This window comes from Trachypithecus francoisi, unplaced genomic scaffold, assembly GCF_009764315.1.
Source record: "Trachypithecus francoisi isolate TF-2019V2 unplaced genomic scaffold, Tfra_2.0 Lachesis_group16, whole genome shotgun sequence".
NCBI classification, from domain to species: Eukaryota; Metazoa; Chordata; class Mammalia; order Primates; family Cercopithecidae; genus Trachypithecus; species Trachypithecus francoisi.
Genome location: NW_022681461.1, coordinates 24691911 through 24707275, shown reverse-complemented (window position 1 = coordinate 24707275; position 15365 = coordinate 24691911). Strand labels below are relative to the sequence as shown.

The following is a 15365-nucleotide window of genomic DNA, read 5'->3' as shown; positions in this document are numbered from 1 at the left end:
TAACAGCTAAAATAAGTAACTATCATGTTGGCTGAAACTGCTTTAATATTAATGAGAAAGTTGGGCATGAGGAAGACCATTCCTAGTGAAGCATTTTTCTATCTATGTGTACTGCCTGGGGTGGGAGGATGGTGAAAATGGCCCTAAAAATATATAATATGGGTAGGAAAAAGAGACAATGAATGAATAATAAAATATGTCACATTTATTTCTTGTGGGAAATAGTAGCAAAGAATAAGTTTGAAATGAAAACTTATTAAACCAGTGGCTTTCAATTTCTCTGGATTATGTCATAGTACAAAAATTATTTTCCCTTTCCATAGTGTACACAAGAGGAGACACACACGTATGTGTATACATACATACTAAAACCAAATTTTACATTAATATTTACATTTGCTACATATGACACCTTGAGATATTTTCAATTCTGTTTTATTTTGCTTTTTAAAGGCACTTATCATGACCTTATAACGAGCCAAGCCCTCCTCTTTGAAAGCAGTGGACTAAATAAAATGGACACATATCATTGTATATGAGTCCTTACTTTTTCTCAGTGGGCACCATGGATTTTCCAGGATGAGGTCCAGAAAGTGTACAATAGGATCTGAGATACAGTACGATTCTTATACTATTAAGTTACAGTCAGAATTGGATAATTTCCTTATTTATTCTTTTTGATGCAATACCACTTTATATCAAGATGCTGTGCTGATTTTCAGGAACTTCTTACTTTTACCAGTCAAGTCAATCATAATCTTTTAAGAGTATACAAACTGAAATTTTATGACGGAGGATATCCAGTATAAATTTACATTTCTATTTGTAGAACATGTTTGCATTTAAGGATACACATGGCTGGGTGTGGTGGTTCATGCCTGTAATCCCAGCACATTGGGGAGGCTGAGGCAGGAGTATCACTTGAAGCCAGGAATTTGAGACGAGCCTGGGCAACAAAGTGAGACCCCATCTCTACAAAAAATAAAAATAAAAAATAAATGGCTGGATGTAGTGGTGCACACCTGTAGTCCTAGCTACTCAGAAGGCTGAGTTGGGAAGACTGCATGAGCCCAGGAGTTGAAAGCTGTAGTGAGCTATGATCGCACCACTGCACTCCAGCCTGTGTGACAAAGTGAAATCCTGTCTCAAGTAAAGAAAAAAGAAAAAAAGAAAAAGGATACTCATGACCAAAACATCAACAATAATTTATGGTATTAATTGATTATTGCTTTAAGTTTCAATTTGCATGGTAATGGTGACATTAGAAAAAGTAGCCCAAAGCACATGATTCATGTGCTCTTATGATTAATGTTGGCTCATGCTACTTTTTTTTTTTTTTTTTTTGAGACGGAGTCTTGCTCTGTCGCCCAGGCTGGAGTGCAGTGGCGCGATCTCGGCTCACTGCAAGCTCCGCCTCCCGGGTTCCTGCCATTTTCCTGCCTCAGCCTCCCGAGTAGCTGGGACTACAGGCACCCGCCACCTTGCCCGGCTAGTTTTTTGTATTTTTTAGTAGAGACGGGGTTTCACCGTGTAGACCAGGATGGTCTCGATCTCCTGACCTCGTGATCCACCCGTCTCGGCCTCCCAAAGTGCCAGGATTACAGGCTTGAGCCACCGCGCCCGGCCTCATGCTACTATTTTTTAAATCTACTTGGCTAACCTGTTGAATCTTGAAATAATTAGCAAAGCAGGGTGTTATATAGAAATCGCCACCTACGTGCAAACCTTTCGGAGGCTGAATTTCTGGAATTTGATTCCGTTTATATTATGTTCTTTAGAAAATGTGAATTGAAATACTCTAGAATAAAACTGATATTTTCATATTATGTAACAAATCTTTAAGACAGAAACCAAGACAGAAGCCAAATAAGTAAAGTGAGGGATCATAGAATTGGTGACATAAGACATAAAAAACAGTTTTAGATAAAGTTTTCCATTAGTCCACATTTTTGAATTGCATTTCCCACATAATATATAATAAACACATAGATTCTATAACGGGTTTATACTATGATGCCATTTGATTTCCCTGCTCTTACATTCTATCAGGTGGCAGAGGCTAGAGTAAACCTTCAGTGATATTTACAGAAACCATTAACTTTGTTAAAGGTACCTTAGGAGAAATTAGTAATTGTGTTGTTATGAGTGGAGGTTGAGAATGTAGTCTTGGGATTCCTGCTGAAATTCAAATCCTGGCCCCAACTTTAATTGGCTGTGTAACTGTGTAGAGCTACCTACTTCCATTGGATTTTCCTGACAAAAATGTACAACCTGAATGTAGTCATGAAGAAACAACAGACAAAGCCGTATTTAATGGCAACCTAACAAAGAACAAGCCTGTACTCTTCTGAAGTGTGAAAGTTAGAGACAACGGCTAACTTGCGAAATTATTCTAGATTGAAGGAGTTTACAGAAACACGACAGCTAAATGCAATGTGTTTCTGCTATAAAGAACATTATCAGGCAAATTAAAGAAAACAATATTATTTTATCAATGTTAACTTTCTGATTTTAATAATTATACTATGGTTATATAAGAGAATATGTTCATTTTTAGGAAATGTACTCTGAAATAAAGGTAACAGGGTGGCATGTCTGCTACTTACCTGTAAAGATTTAGAGAAAGAAAATGATAAAGCTAAGGTGAAAAGAAATGTTACCATTTGGGGAAATCATTTAATGAATATATTCTTGCAAATACACCATTGAACCACAGCAAACTGTTCTTTAAAAAATAGGCTACTTGGGAGGCTGAGGCAGAAGAATTGTTTGAACCCAGGAGGCAGAGGTTGCTGTGAGCTGAGATAGTGCCACTGCACTCCAACCTGGGAGACAGAGTGAGACTCTGACTCAAAAAAAAAAAAAAAAAAAAGCTCTTACTAAGGATTAAATGAGATAATGTGTGTAATGCTGAGAACTGTAAAGTTTTTCGAAAAGGTGCACTGAAGGACTTACTGGTGGTGGGGGTGGGGAAACAGGGCAAGAGGAAGGCCATTACAAATATATTCTTCTTTGTAAGCAGACTACTAACATACAAAATTTAAAATTCCAGTAAAAATTTCAACAGTTAAACCTCCAGTGGCAGTTTCACCCTTTGCAGCCTTTTACCTTGGGCTCATGGTTTCTCCTCCAAATGTAACTCAAAGAGGGCCTTCGTTTTTAATGGAACAGTTTCTTCAAAATTAAAAAAAAGACTTCTTAATCAACACTTTAAAATTTTTAAACCACAAGAGTAACTGTTTTTGGAGAGTCTTCATGTGCACTCCTGGTTTCACCAAATAGCTAACTAGGTGGACAGCAGGGTTTTTGAGGATTTTCAGGATTTAAGCTTCCCCCGCTCCTTTACATCTTCCTATACTGATGATGATTCTCTTTAACTGAGAAAAAGTTTACCCCTGCTTACTTCAAAACATTAATATATTAGTGGAAATCACAAATTCAGTGAACCTGACTTCTTCTTTTAAAAAAGTACAGTTCCCCTAGCAGATATAAGCAAATTTATGGAAATATGTTTTATGTTAACAGACTGTATTATTTCCTGAGTAGGAAGAATAAAAAGCACACATTTTATTAAGAGCATATGGTTAAACATGGGTATTTCGAAACTGGAATAGTATTATTAAGAAGGAGAATATGCTCTAATTAGAGTCTTATAAAAAATAAAATAATAATGGACCATCTTTTCCTGAAATGAGTGGGTCCTTCTTAGAAAAGATGAATTAGATGTGTTCTTGAGTTTGTTTCCAGCCTTCTAAACCAATTCACTGTATTTTCAAGTGAAATCCAGACTTTTTAGTATAGTAACAGCAAGTACTGCCAGGGTCAAGTATTCTTTAAAATTGTCTTTATAAAAGAAGAGAAGCTTTTATATTCATTTAAGAAAATTTCAAATATTCTAATGCTGCCATTTTAAAATAAAGGATTAAAAAAGAGTCTTGGTTTACTCAGCTCTAAAATGTTTAGCAATAATACATGAATAAAGGATTAAGCTAAAAAGAAATGTTTTTGCAATCAGCAAGAGGAGATGCTTGGAAAAGAAGTTTAAGCACATGTCCAGTTTTTCTAGTTATTCCACAGCAACAGCTGAATGAGAAACATATAATATGTAACATGGAACTGTATTATGATGTTATAAACTGAAAAGGAAGCCCAATGTGTGCAGAATTTTTTTCAGTTGAGAGTTTCAGTCATTTTCAAATTGTGGTAATGTATACTTAACATAAAAGTTGCCATTTTAATATTTTCAAGCGTACAGGGCAGTGGCATTAAAGTGGCATGAGGGACAGTCACATTGTGATACAGGCACCACCATCCATCTCCAGAAGTTCTTTCATTTTCTCAAACTGAAGCTCTGCGCCCATTAAATAATAATTTCCCATTTGCCCCTGCACCCAGTTCTGGCAACCGTCATTCTACTTTCTGTCTCCACGAATTTGACTACTCTAGAGACCTTATATTAGCAGAATCATACAATATTTGTCCTGTGAGTGGCTTTTTCGCTTAGCACAGGGTTTTGAAGCGTCATTCATGTTGTAGCATGTGCCCAAATTTTCTTCCTTTTGAAGGTCAAGTAATGTTTCATGGCTTATGGATACCATATTTTGTTTATCCATTTAGCATTCAGTAGGCATTCAGATTGGTTGAACATGGGTGTACAAATTCTCTGTTCAAATCCTGTTTTCAATTCTTTAAGATACATGCCCAGAAGTAAAATTGTTGGATCATGTTAAAGAAAAAAATCATTCTGAAACTTATGAAAATGGTAAAGAAAATTTTGGACTGCTGTGATAGGTGGCAAGACTATATCGCCTTAGGGGAGAGAGAATACAGCAAGGACAGCTGGGGGTCCAGAGACAATCAGCAGAGTAACTGAGTCAGTGGACAGAAAATTACTAAGAGGACACATGAAGGTAAGATGGTTCTTTCTAACCTGACTTAACAGAATTCTTGCTGAAGCCAGACTGTGGTGATTTGACATCAAATGTGGGGGATGAGGAACTTGATCTGATCCCAAGGGTGATCAGGTATCAAGGGTGGGGGATTTTCTTTAAAGGGACTTAGCAGGACTCCTGTTGTAGTTGGACTATGCAGGCCTAAGACAGGGCCCCAAAGATGAGAGCTAGTTAAAAAGAGGGCTGAAGAGAGACTAACTAAAGTTAGGTCAGAGAGAGAGAGTCTCGTCGATTATACTCAATTCAATGTTTTATTTTTTGAGGAACCACCATACTGCTTTCCACAGCAGCTGCATCATTTTACATCCCAACAGGAATAAACAAAAGTTCCAGTTTCTCCATGTCCTTGCCAGCATCATTTATTTCCTGTCTTGTTTTTCTTTTGTTTTGATTTTTAATAGCAATCTTAATGGATGTGAAGCAATATCTCATTGTTGCAATTTTGATTTGCGTTTCCCTGATGATTAGTGCTGTTGAGCATTTTTTTCCATGGGCCTGTTAACCATTTGTATACCTTTCTAGAAGAAATGCTTATTCAGGTCTTCATCTGTTTTTAAACCAAGTTTTTGTTGTTGTTATTGAGTTGTTAGGAGTTCTTTTTATATTCTGGATGTGAATTTCTTATTGGACATATGATTTGCAAATCTTTCTCCCATTGTGTGAGCTGCCTGTTTACTCTGTTGAGAGTGTCCTTTAATACAACAAAGGTTGTAAATATTGGCAAAAGACAAATTGATCTTTTTTTAAACTTTGTTCCCTGTGCTTTTGGTGTCACATCCAAGAATTCATTGCTAAACCCACTGTCATGAAAATTTTTAACTATGTTTTCTTATAAAAGTTTTATAGTTTTAGCTGTTATGTTTAAGTTTTAATTTCTGTACGTGGTGTAAGGGTCCAAATTTATTCTTTTGTATGTAGATATCCAATTTTCTCAGCACCATTTGCTAAAAAGACTTTCTTTTCCCCATTGAATAATGTTGGCATTCTTGTCAAAAATCATTTGGCCATGTATGTGAGAGTTTATCTCATGACTCTCTTCTATTCCATTGGTCTACATCAGTCTTTATGCCAGTACCACACTGTTTTGAAGAGCGTAGGTTTGTGTACTTTTTGAAAACAGGAAGTGTGAGACTTCCAACTTCATTCTTCTGTTTCAAGTGTTTTAGCTCTTCAGGGTCCTTTGTGATTTCATATGAATTTCATGATGGATTTTTCTATTTCTGCAAAAACACCATTGGGATTTTGATCCATGCACATGAGATGTCTTGCCATTTACTTGTTTCTTATTTAATTTCTTTTAGCAATGTTTTACAGCTTTCAATGTGTAAGTTCTTCATCTGCTTAGTTATGTTTATTCCTAAGCATTTAATTCTTTCCAGTGCTATTGCAAATTAGAATAGAATTGTTATTCTCTTTGCTGTGGACCCATGTATTAGATACAGAGCACATTAAGCTAATAAACTGCATCAGAAACCAACACATGCGATTATGATTTACTTGACAAGCCTGAACACACACACATGAAAAATTAAAGAGGAATTTATTAGTACTGCCTTCACTTTTTAAAAATGACATGTCATGCCCATTGTTTATTATTTAAAATGTAAATGAACATTCAGTGAACTCCCTGTTGTTATTGTTTGTGTCTTCACTTTCAATGTGTGCAATGCTCATTGGTAATTTTTCACACTACTAATGTGAAATTTACCAAAATAAAAAATATTTATAAAAAACTTTATTATAAAAAAATAAAAAATGTTTGAAAGAAAATGTTTGTGGTTTGTAGAAATTGAGATGGAATAAAAAGTTTAGCATAGTACAGCCTATGCCACAAATCAAGTGCTGTTTATCTGAAAGCAAAATTATTTGCGTAATTTCTGCAATGGAAAATTGGAGTCTCCAAGGAATGAACTAGGGGATGTTAAATTAAAATTTATATCGCATCATAGATAAGTGACATAAAAGAACAAGTTCTTATCCTCAAGCTGAATCTTTATAACTTACGAAGTAAAAACTTGGTAATATTTTATATTTTTAAGAAAAGTGGCTGGGTGTAGTTGCTCACACCTGTAATCTCAGCATGTTGGGAGTCGAAGGTGGATGGATCACTTGAGGTCAGGAGTTCGAGACCAGCCTGGCCAACATGGCGAAACGCCATCTCTACTAAAATTAACTGGGCATGGTGGTATGCACCTGTAGTCCCAGCTACTTGGAGGCTGAAGCAGGAGAATTGCTTGAGCCCAGGAGGCGGAGGTTGCAATGAACTGAGTTGGTGCCACTGCAGTCCAGCCTGGGCAACAGAGCAAGATGCCATCTCAAAAAAAAAAAAAAAGAAAAAAGAAAAGTGAGAATTTCCTGTGTTGTAGAATAGGATGTGTTGTAAAATAAGAATACTTTTTTCCTTACATGAATTATCTATTTCAAATGAGTACATTGATAAAAACTCATCATGTGATTTTCTTTTCTTTTCTTTTCTTTTTTTTGAGGTGGAGTCTCGCTCTGTTGCCCAGGCTGGAGTGCAGTGGCTGGATCTCAGCTCACTGCAAGCTCCGCCTTCCGGGTTCACGCCATTCTCCTGCCTCAGCCTCCCGAGTAGCTGGGACTACAGGCGCCCGCCACCTCGCCCGGCTAGTTTTTTGTATGTTTTAGTAGAGATGGGGTTTCACCGTGTTAGCCAGGATGGTCTCGATCTCCTGACCTTGTGATCCGCTCGTCTCGGCCTCCCAAAGTGCTGGGATTACAGGCTTGAGCCACCGCGCCCGGCCGTGATTTTCAATATTACCTTTCCTGATGTAGCAGCAGCAACAATATTAATAATAATAGCAACCATAACTTCATTAATTGAGATCCTCCTATAAGCCAACATTTGACATATACTTTTCTAGTCATCACAGCAAACTGCAAATGAGAAAAATGAAGAGGTTCAGAAAAGACAGGTGAGTTTCCCAAAGACAATTGGCTAGTACCATGCTATCTTTCCTCTTCTATATACTTTGGCATTAGTAATCCCCTATTTCCTTTTGACACCAGCATGTCTATCACACAAGCATGACAAGACAGGCTTGTTGGTCCCATTTGTATTTTCTCATTGGTTCGAAAGCTAGTGTATAGGGACCACATTTTCCTCCTTAATATAGACACTGGTCATGTCAGAATCCATTGTGTGTCGGTAGCATTTCCTGGGAATCTATGTGTGTCAGTACCATTTCCTGGGAAGGTTTGCATACTGCTAACTTTGTGTCTTCAAATAATGTTAAGAGTTTTAGCATTGAACTATGAGAACAACACAAGCAATATTACAATAAGGAAACATAAGAACCATTTTAAGTACAGAAATGGAAATACTGATAAAAACTTTGATTTATAGAAGCATGATTTAAAAATCAATGTAGATTAACATTTTATTAACAGAATAATATATGCTCATTGTAAGAAAATAATCAACACAGCAAAGTATGAAGAGAAGGTAAATATCTTCCCAAATCTCTTCATGAACACATGAGAATATGCCTCCAGATATCATTTCTTTACAGATATATTTATATGTGTTTGGGCACATGTATAATTTTATATAGATAATTCCTTCCTATGCATGTGGTGTGGTGTCTACTTTTTTACTCAGTAATGTGGCAGGGACATCTTCATGGTTATAAATATTGAGATAGTGCTATCATTTTTAATGGATGCAAAGTACTTTTTATGTAAAATGCTATATTTAAGGAAACATAGATGGTTTTAAAATTTCACTGTCATAGTCAATGCTATGATTAGCATTTTTGTGCATGCATTTTAATTCCCTTGGCTAATGATCTCTTCAAGATAAATTCCAAGATGTTGGATATTTGGGTCCAAGGGTAGAAGCATGATGTTACAGTATAAACTTGTAAGCTACTTGATTAGAAAAGTAGAAACATGTTGTTTAGCTACTTGTATAGATTTGCCAGCCTGTATATACAAATACCTCTAACATGTAAGGAATAAGTCCATTTTTATTTTTCTATGAGGTATTACTGAGTAATTATTGATTTTTCCTGAACAGAATAACGTTCTCTCAAAGCTTTGTGATCCTTTTCTGCTCCTGACATTGTTGTCTAACACAGGCACCAAGTTTAAGAAGCACAATTATAACTGTTCTCAGAAGTTCCTGATAGAAGTCACAGTAATCCACCAACAAACTATAAATTCCATATTTCCTCAATTCAGACATATCAGACACTAACAGAATGGCAGGCCAAAAAAGTTATTCACGGACTCATTAGTTCCTGATGCCAGATGTAGGTAGCCAGATTGAAATAACTTCCAGATTAAGTTTTTGTTGACAAATATTCTTGGCACATTGTTCCAAAAAGGTATCAATCTGAGGAATCTAGCCTGAGCATCAAAACAGTAGCATGAAACTCATAGTTTTTTGCTTTCTTTTCCTGTATCCCGGCCCCCAAATAGTTGTCATGAGGCTTAGCTTTCATCATTCCACAACCTGATTTTTAAGAATAAAAAAATGGTTGGATTGCAGCAAAAGCAAAGAAACAAAGGCAGCTAACATCTGTCATACTTCAGTCACATAGGATTATCTTCAAGTTCTTGCATCGAACTCTATTTCAGTTATCAGAATTGTAGCAAATGGGTTTTTTTTCTATATGCATATCGAGCAAAAGAGATTTAAGCTGCTTTTCTAAAAGGAGCCAATACAGGTGGTCTATATTTGAGACTTTATGAGTATCTCCTACTCACTGTCAAGAACACTGTTGTGTATATATGTGAGAAGTATTTATGTGGGTGGTGGTAGAGGGGTGGACTTGGACACATGTGCATGTGATCAGGATGGAGGGGCAATGCTAATAAACAATGCAAGTCTACTGTGCACAGAAATTTGGTACATTCTGATACAGATATTTGTGTCTACAGAGTTGTGGCTTTTATGATTGCCATTATGATAAGACAAAAGGAAAAATATTAAAGTTTCTATTTTGTGGGGAGAGGTAGTGGCAAGTCTTCCTAACAGCATCTTCTCTAGAAAATCTTTCTTCCTATTTTAAATGCAAGATGTATAAAATCCTTCTAGAATCATGGGAGTCCAGACTTCCATAGCAGAGCTGACTGCAGTGGGCAGTCAGTTTATAAATATGCTAAATATCATTACACGGCAGCATTGTCCAAAAGAATATATTTAGTTTGGCACAAATGCCAAGAGAGCTGTTTTTACTGGGTGTTCTGGAAATATATCCAGAATGGAAATTTTTATGTTAACATTTTATTGAGAACTATCAAAAGATACACTTTCGAGGAAACGGAGAAAGGCAATTTGGGCAAAAGGTGAACACAATCCACAAGGTATATGTGGGTGCAACCAAAGTCTTAATCCATCTTCTAAGGAGCTCTGGAGCTGGAATTCACAGCTTCCTTGGACTAAATCAAAACATCAGGGCCTTTGTGTCTCTACATTCATCAATTGCTGACTGTAGGTCATCTGAAAAGAAGGAACATCTTGAGGGAGGGAATGTCCTAAAACCAAGAGCAAAATTTCCTGAGATGCAGTTAAGAACCATCAGCAGCAGAAATTCCCATCAGCTGCCTGGATGTATGTGTTGACCCTGAAGAGCAGATCTGGGCAAGACACCACAGTATGCACTCCAACAGCCAAGGAAGGAAAAAGGGAGAAAGCAGGGCTAGGTTTCATAGAATCAAGTGTGTCTCGAAGACTGGTGTTTTCAGGTCTACAATGTAGAGTGTAAGGACATCCTAGGCAAAGAAAACATTGAATACTACAGCATAAAGACTGGTAAAACTTAAAAATGTGGACAAAATTCTAGGTCCGTACTGACTAAGAGGAAGAAGAGAGAATCAAAGTAGATAGTACAAAACGAAAGGGACCCGATAGCAAAAGATGACACTGGAAAGGCAGATAAGAGTCAGTCACAGATGATAATGAATGAAACTCAGTGCACTGTGCATCCTGCAGGAAGTGAATAAGCAACGTGACCTGACTTGTTCATTTGAAAACTGATTAGCCCAGCAGAGTGGAGTATGACTGGGGGACAGACTAGCAACAAACCCACTAGATCTGAAGCACGGCAGGCATGTTAGTTACTCCCAATATCCAGTCTACCTGCCTTCCTTACTAATTGTCCTTTCTTTTCTTTGCAGTGGCAGTATTACAAGCCAAGTACTTTATCATCCTCTCTGATATGATAAAACTTAAGCAAAAGTCTACTGGTGGCTTCGGGGAAAGCTCAAGTGTCTTAAGTGATAGAATGATACAGATGTGGCTGACATGGACTTTTCCCCTTTCTTTTGTTTGGAACACAGATGTGATGGCTAGAGCTGCAGCAGCCATATAGCAACCAAAGGGAAAGGCCTAAAGAATGGCAGAGATATCACCCCAAGTGTCACGAAGGTACTGAACCAATGGAAGCAGTCACCCACATGTAGGTATTTTGTTATGTAAGAAAGATAAATTGTGTGCATTTAAGCCATTTGTTCTTACTGGCTGCTGAGTGTAATATACAAAGCTATTAAAATAGTCCAGAAAATATTTGATGGGGACCAGACCTAGGTAACAACAGTTGGGAATAGAAATGCCAGGACAATGAGAAACATGTAGATGGCTGAATCCACAGGACCAAGTCACTAGCTGTGGGTGACAAGGGAGACTGAAGACTCAGGAATCACTGAGATTCTGATTTAAGAAGATTTTTTTCCGTGTTCACCTCCTGCCATCTTGTATCTCACTTTATTTCTTAACCATATTTAGTTCTTTTGAACTTCTCTTCCTTTTAAAATGTTCTCTGCTACATTGCTTCATTCCAACTTCACCTAGTAAGCTCCCATTTATACTTTAAATTTACTTTAAATATCACCTTCTCCTTAAAGTACTGCCCACTTAATCCCTAAAAGTAGAATATTCCTCTTCTGTGGACGAAACTACTATTTTTGAATGATTATCATTGTGCCAGATATTAAGTGCTTTACAGAGATCAAGTAATTTTTATTCTTTTAACTACTCTCTGAGGCAGGTACTGCTAGATGTATCTTATATGACAATTTCTTATATGAAGTCACATCAGTGAGGATGGTTATTGTTTACAGTGGAAGCTTCAGGTTTCAGCTAAAGAATTCTCCACTAGAAGGTGGCACCATCAAAGGCAAAGGGCAGATATTAAAATATTTGGTTTTAAATATTTTTTTCCACCACTCACACACTGTTAGCCTGAGCAAATTTTTAACTTCCCTGGGCCTCAGAGCTCATCATATGTAAAATGAGAAAAATAATAGCAATCCCTTCAAAGGTTGGCTCTGAGAAATAACTGAAATACAAATGACTTTAAAATGCCTTATCCTTGTAAGCACACAGTAAACACGAACTGTAATGATTATTATCGTGGAATGGATTTTCCACTTAACCAATGGGAATGCAAGGCAATTCTCATTACCCTCTTCGATCAAACCTTTTAAATAACACATTATTAGTCAGCTACTATGAACTGTCTATAAAATGGGTACTTGCATAAATAATTTGATAGAGCTACCTAATACATTAATCCAATGTGCAGTTAGTTACATTAGAGAAGGAGAGACTTCATGAAAAAACATTAGAAGTAAAACTTTTTTTTTTTTTTTTTAGCAGTAGCTAAGTATGACATGATTAAATGTCAATTACCAAAACATTTGCCAGCGGGTCAGAAAATTCCTGTGGTTTGTAGGCTCTTGTCAGGTTTTTTTGGTTGTATGACTTTTGAAGTCTAGCTATTTAGAAACCCATGATATTTTTTTGAACCTGACACCACAGTAACACAGTAGGTCATGGCCTGAAAGTTACTGTTGAGGGAATACATTAGGTTGAGCACTCCCCTTGCGGGCTGGCTTTCTCCCCTTTATGGGAAAGTACTGACTATCATTGATTATTCTTGACACTCTCATTAAATCTGACCTTGAAACTCAGAATATTTAGGAAGCCAAAAACTTCAATGCTAAAAAAAGTCTATTATGTAATAATTTGGGAACACCCTGACAAGAAGGTGGTCCAAAAACCACAGGTCATTTACCCAGTTACACAGAAAAACTTGCATTATGTAGAAAAACTGGCATTTATCCAGATTGGGCAAAAATGCCTTAGCGCAGATGGGAATATTTTCTCAAACCAAAGCTACCAATATTGCACTCAGAAGTTAACTGTTCTAGTTGTGGAAATGCAGGTCTGTCTGGTTGGTGAAGACTCGCGATGAATCTACCAAACTCATCTGAGAAGGTGGACCTACCTTCCCTTTATTCTGTGTTTCATCGATCCTCCTGTCCCTGCACTTGCTGACCACTCAGAGAACTGCGCGCATTTTCCTGGTGCCAAAGTCCAGTTTGGAGAAAAGTAACTCAAAACTAACATCACAGCAACCTCTCTGTACAGCTCCTCCCTGTTTCTCCCTCCCTGTTCCTTGTTATACATCTTTCTATCCTACCTTCATTTGTCACCAGCAATTTTAAAAGTATTTCGTCTTTCCATCTCCCTTCTTCTGTCTCGCTTTCTTCAAAGATCAGTTTCCATCCTACTCCCTCCTACAGAAGCCTTAGCTCCAAATGCCTTCCCTCAGACTCCACTCACAGTGGAATCTCCCAGCTTCCCAGACCCAATCCTGGCCACAAAAGCCTCTCCACCCCTCTCTCCTGCTCCCAGTGCCCTTGATCAAACTCCAAACTCCTCTCCACACAGGTCAAAGGTCCACCCCTCCCCTATCTTCCAGGAAGGGGTGTTCTCACCAGGCCTTTCCCTCCAGGCAAGATTCTGCCCCCGCCCGCTACTGCTGTGGAAGAGACTGTTGGTGTTTCTTAGGACACACACAGCTGTGCCAAAATCCTTATCTGTCTTCTGGTTCCTGCACCAGATTCCTCACACTGACCTGCAAGATTTCTGGGCACAGGTGAGCCTTCCAAGCAGTAACTGGGCTGAGGGGGTTTGTTGAGACTGTTGGATGATTATCCTGGCAAGTAGTTTTCCCCTAAAAAAGGTCCTCAATTTGAAATGCCCCATAGTCACATTGAGAAGCTTTTGAAAAAGAGATTTTGATGCAATTGGTCCATGTGGACACTGCTATGTTTAACACCTCCTGAGGGAAATCTAATGTGTATGTCTAGACTTCAGAATCACTATAGAGACCTTCAACCTATGTATGTCTTTCTCATCAGGCTTTAAAAAAAATTGCTTAAAATTCACTTGGAATCCTCAGTGGTGTAGCAGCGTACCCTTAGGGAGCCTCACATCCCCTGTCCTCTGCCTGAATTTATCCTCAAAACACCAGGAACAGAATGTGCTTCAGTGCTTTCCAAGAATGTTGCTGAGAAAGTTGGCAAAGCATCTGAGCCTGGTAAATCGACAAACAGCATTTAGTAAAAGAAATGAGAAGGGCCCAGGCTGAGAAGAAAAAAAAAAAAAATCCAGGGTAATCATATAGTTACTTACATTTGTTGATGAACTGCTAACTGTTCCTGAGACTCTGGAAAAATAGTATTGTTGGGCAGTTGACAATGTACATCACACTTGCTTCTGCCTTTTTTTCTCCTTTCAGCTTTCATTATTGAAGGTTGGAGCTAGCCTTAGACATCTTCTACTCTTCTGCTCTGACATGACCATTTTACAGATGAGGAAACGGAGGCTAAGAGAGTTTGTAATTTAACAGAAATTCCAGAGCTAAATAGAGGAAGAGACAGGCTGGAAACACAGTCATCTTTCTGAGTCCAGTGTTTTTCCAGCCATACATACCTCCCACCTATTCACTACTCAGCTTTGGAAATGAAACTGATTTTTGTTGGTGTCGAAACTACAGTTTTTTGTGTATGCTCAAGAGAAATTGAATTTTCTCCTGGGAAAGCACTAGATGTAAATAATTGGTGATTCGTTATTAAGCTCAAGGTTGGAAATAACTGGGAAAAAATGACTTTATCTCTCCAAGTCTCCCCATAGCAGGATGACTTATTACCTCCCAGAGATGTGAGTTTTGAAAGACAGTGCAGGCTTTGTTTACTGCTCTATCTGCCACTTGGTAAGACTGCAATTAATGGTAGTTTTTCAAATTGTGGATGTTACATTGATTAGGTACTCAGCATATTTTTTCTAAGTTTAAATGTATATTCAGGGTTTTTTGTTTCCCATAAAAATATTTATCTCTCAATTTTAACTCCAAAATTTATCCCTTAAAAAATAATGCCAAGTAAATTGGTGTACTTAGCCACATTTTATCCATGAAGTTTAGAAAGATTAAATAAGGCCAGGCACAGTGGCTCATGCCTGTAATCCCAGCACTTTGGGAGGCAAAGACGGGTGGATCACCTGAGGTCAGGAGTTCAAGACCAGCCTGGCCAACATGGTGAAACCCCATCTCTACTAATAATACATAAATTAGTCAGACGTGGTGGTGTACACCTGTA

At 37.7% G+C, this 15365-nt stretch overlaps 1 long non-coding RNA gene across 2 annotated transcripts in view; it reads right to left on the bottom strand.

Moving 5' to 3' along the window:
• The window catches only part of LOC117098467, a 41473-nt gene extending 26889 nt beyond the window's left edge, over positions 1–14584 (bottom strand). The window contains exons 1-3 of one of the 2 annotated variants that reach the window (XR_004443422.1): positions 13403–14584; positions 7735–7850; positions 5946–6333 (exon numbers count right to left, since the gene is read on the bottom strand). This is a non-coding gene — a long non-coding RNA (uncharacterized LOC117098467). Of the gene's footprint in view, positions 1–5945; positions 6334–7734; positions 7851–13402 lie in introns of those variants that run through there. The other variant, XR_004443423.1, reaches the window with a different exon arrangement.
• Between the last annotated feature and the right edge of the window lie 781 nt (positions 14585–15365).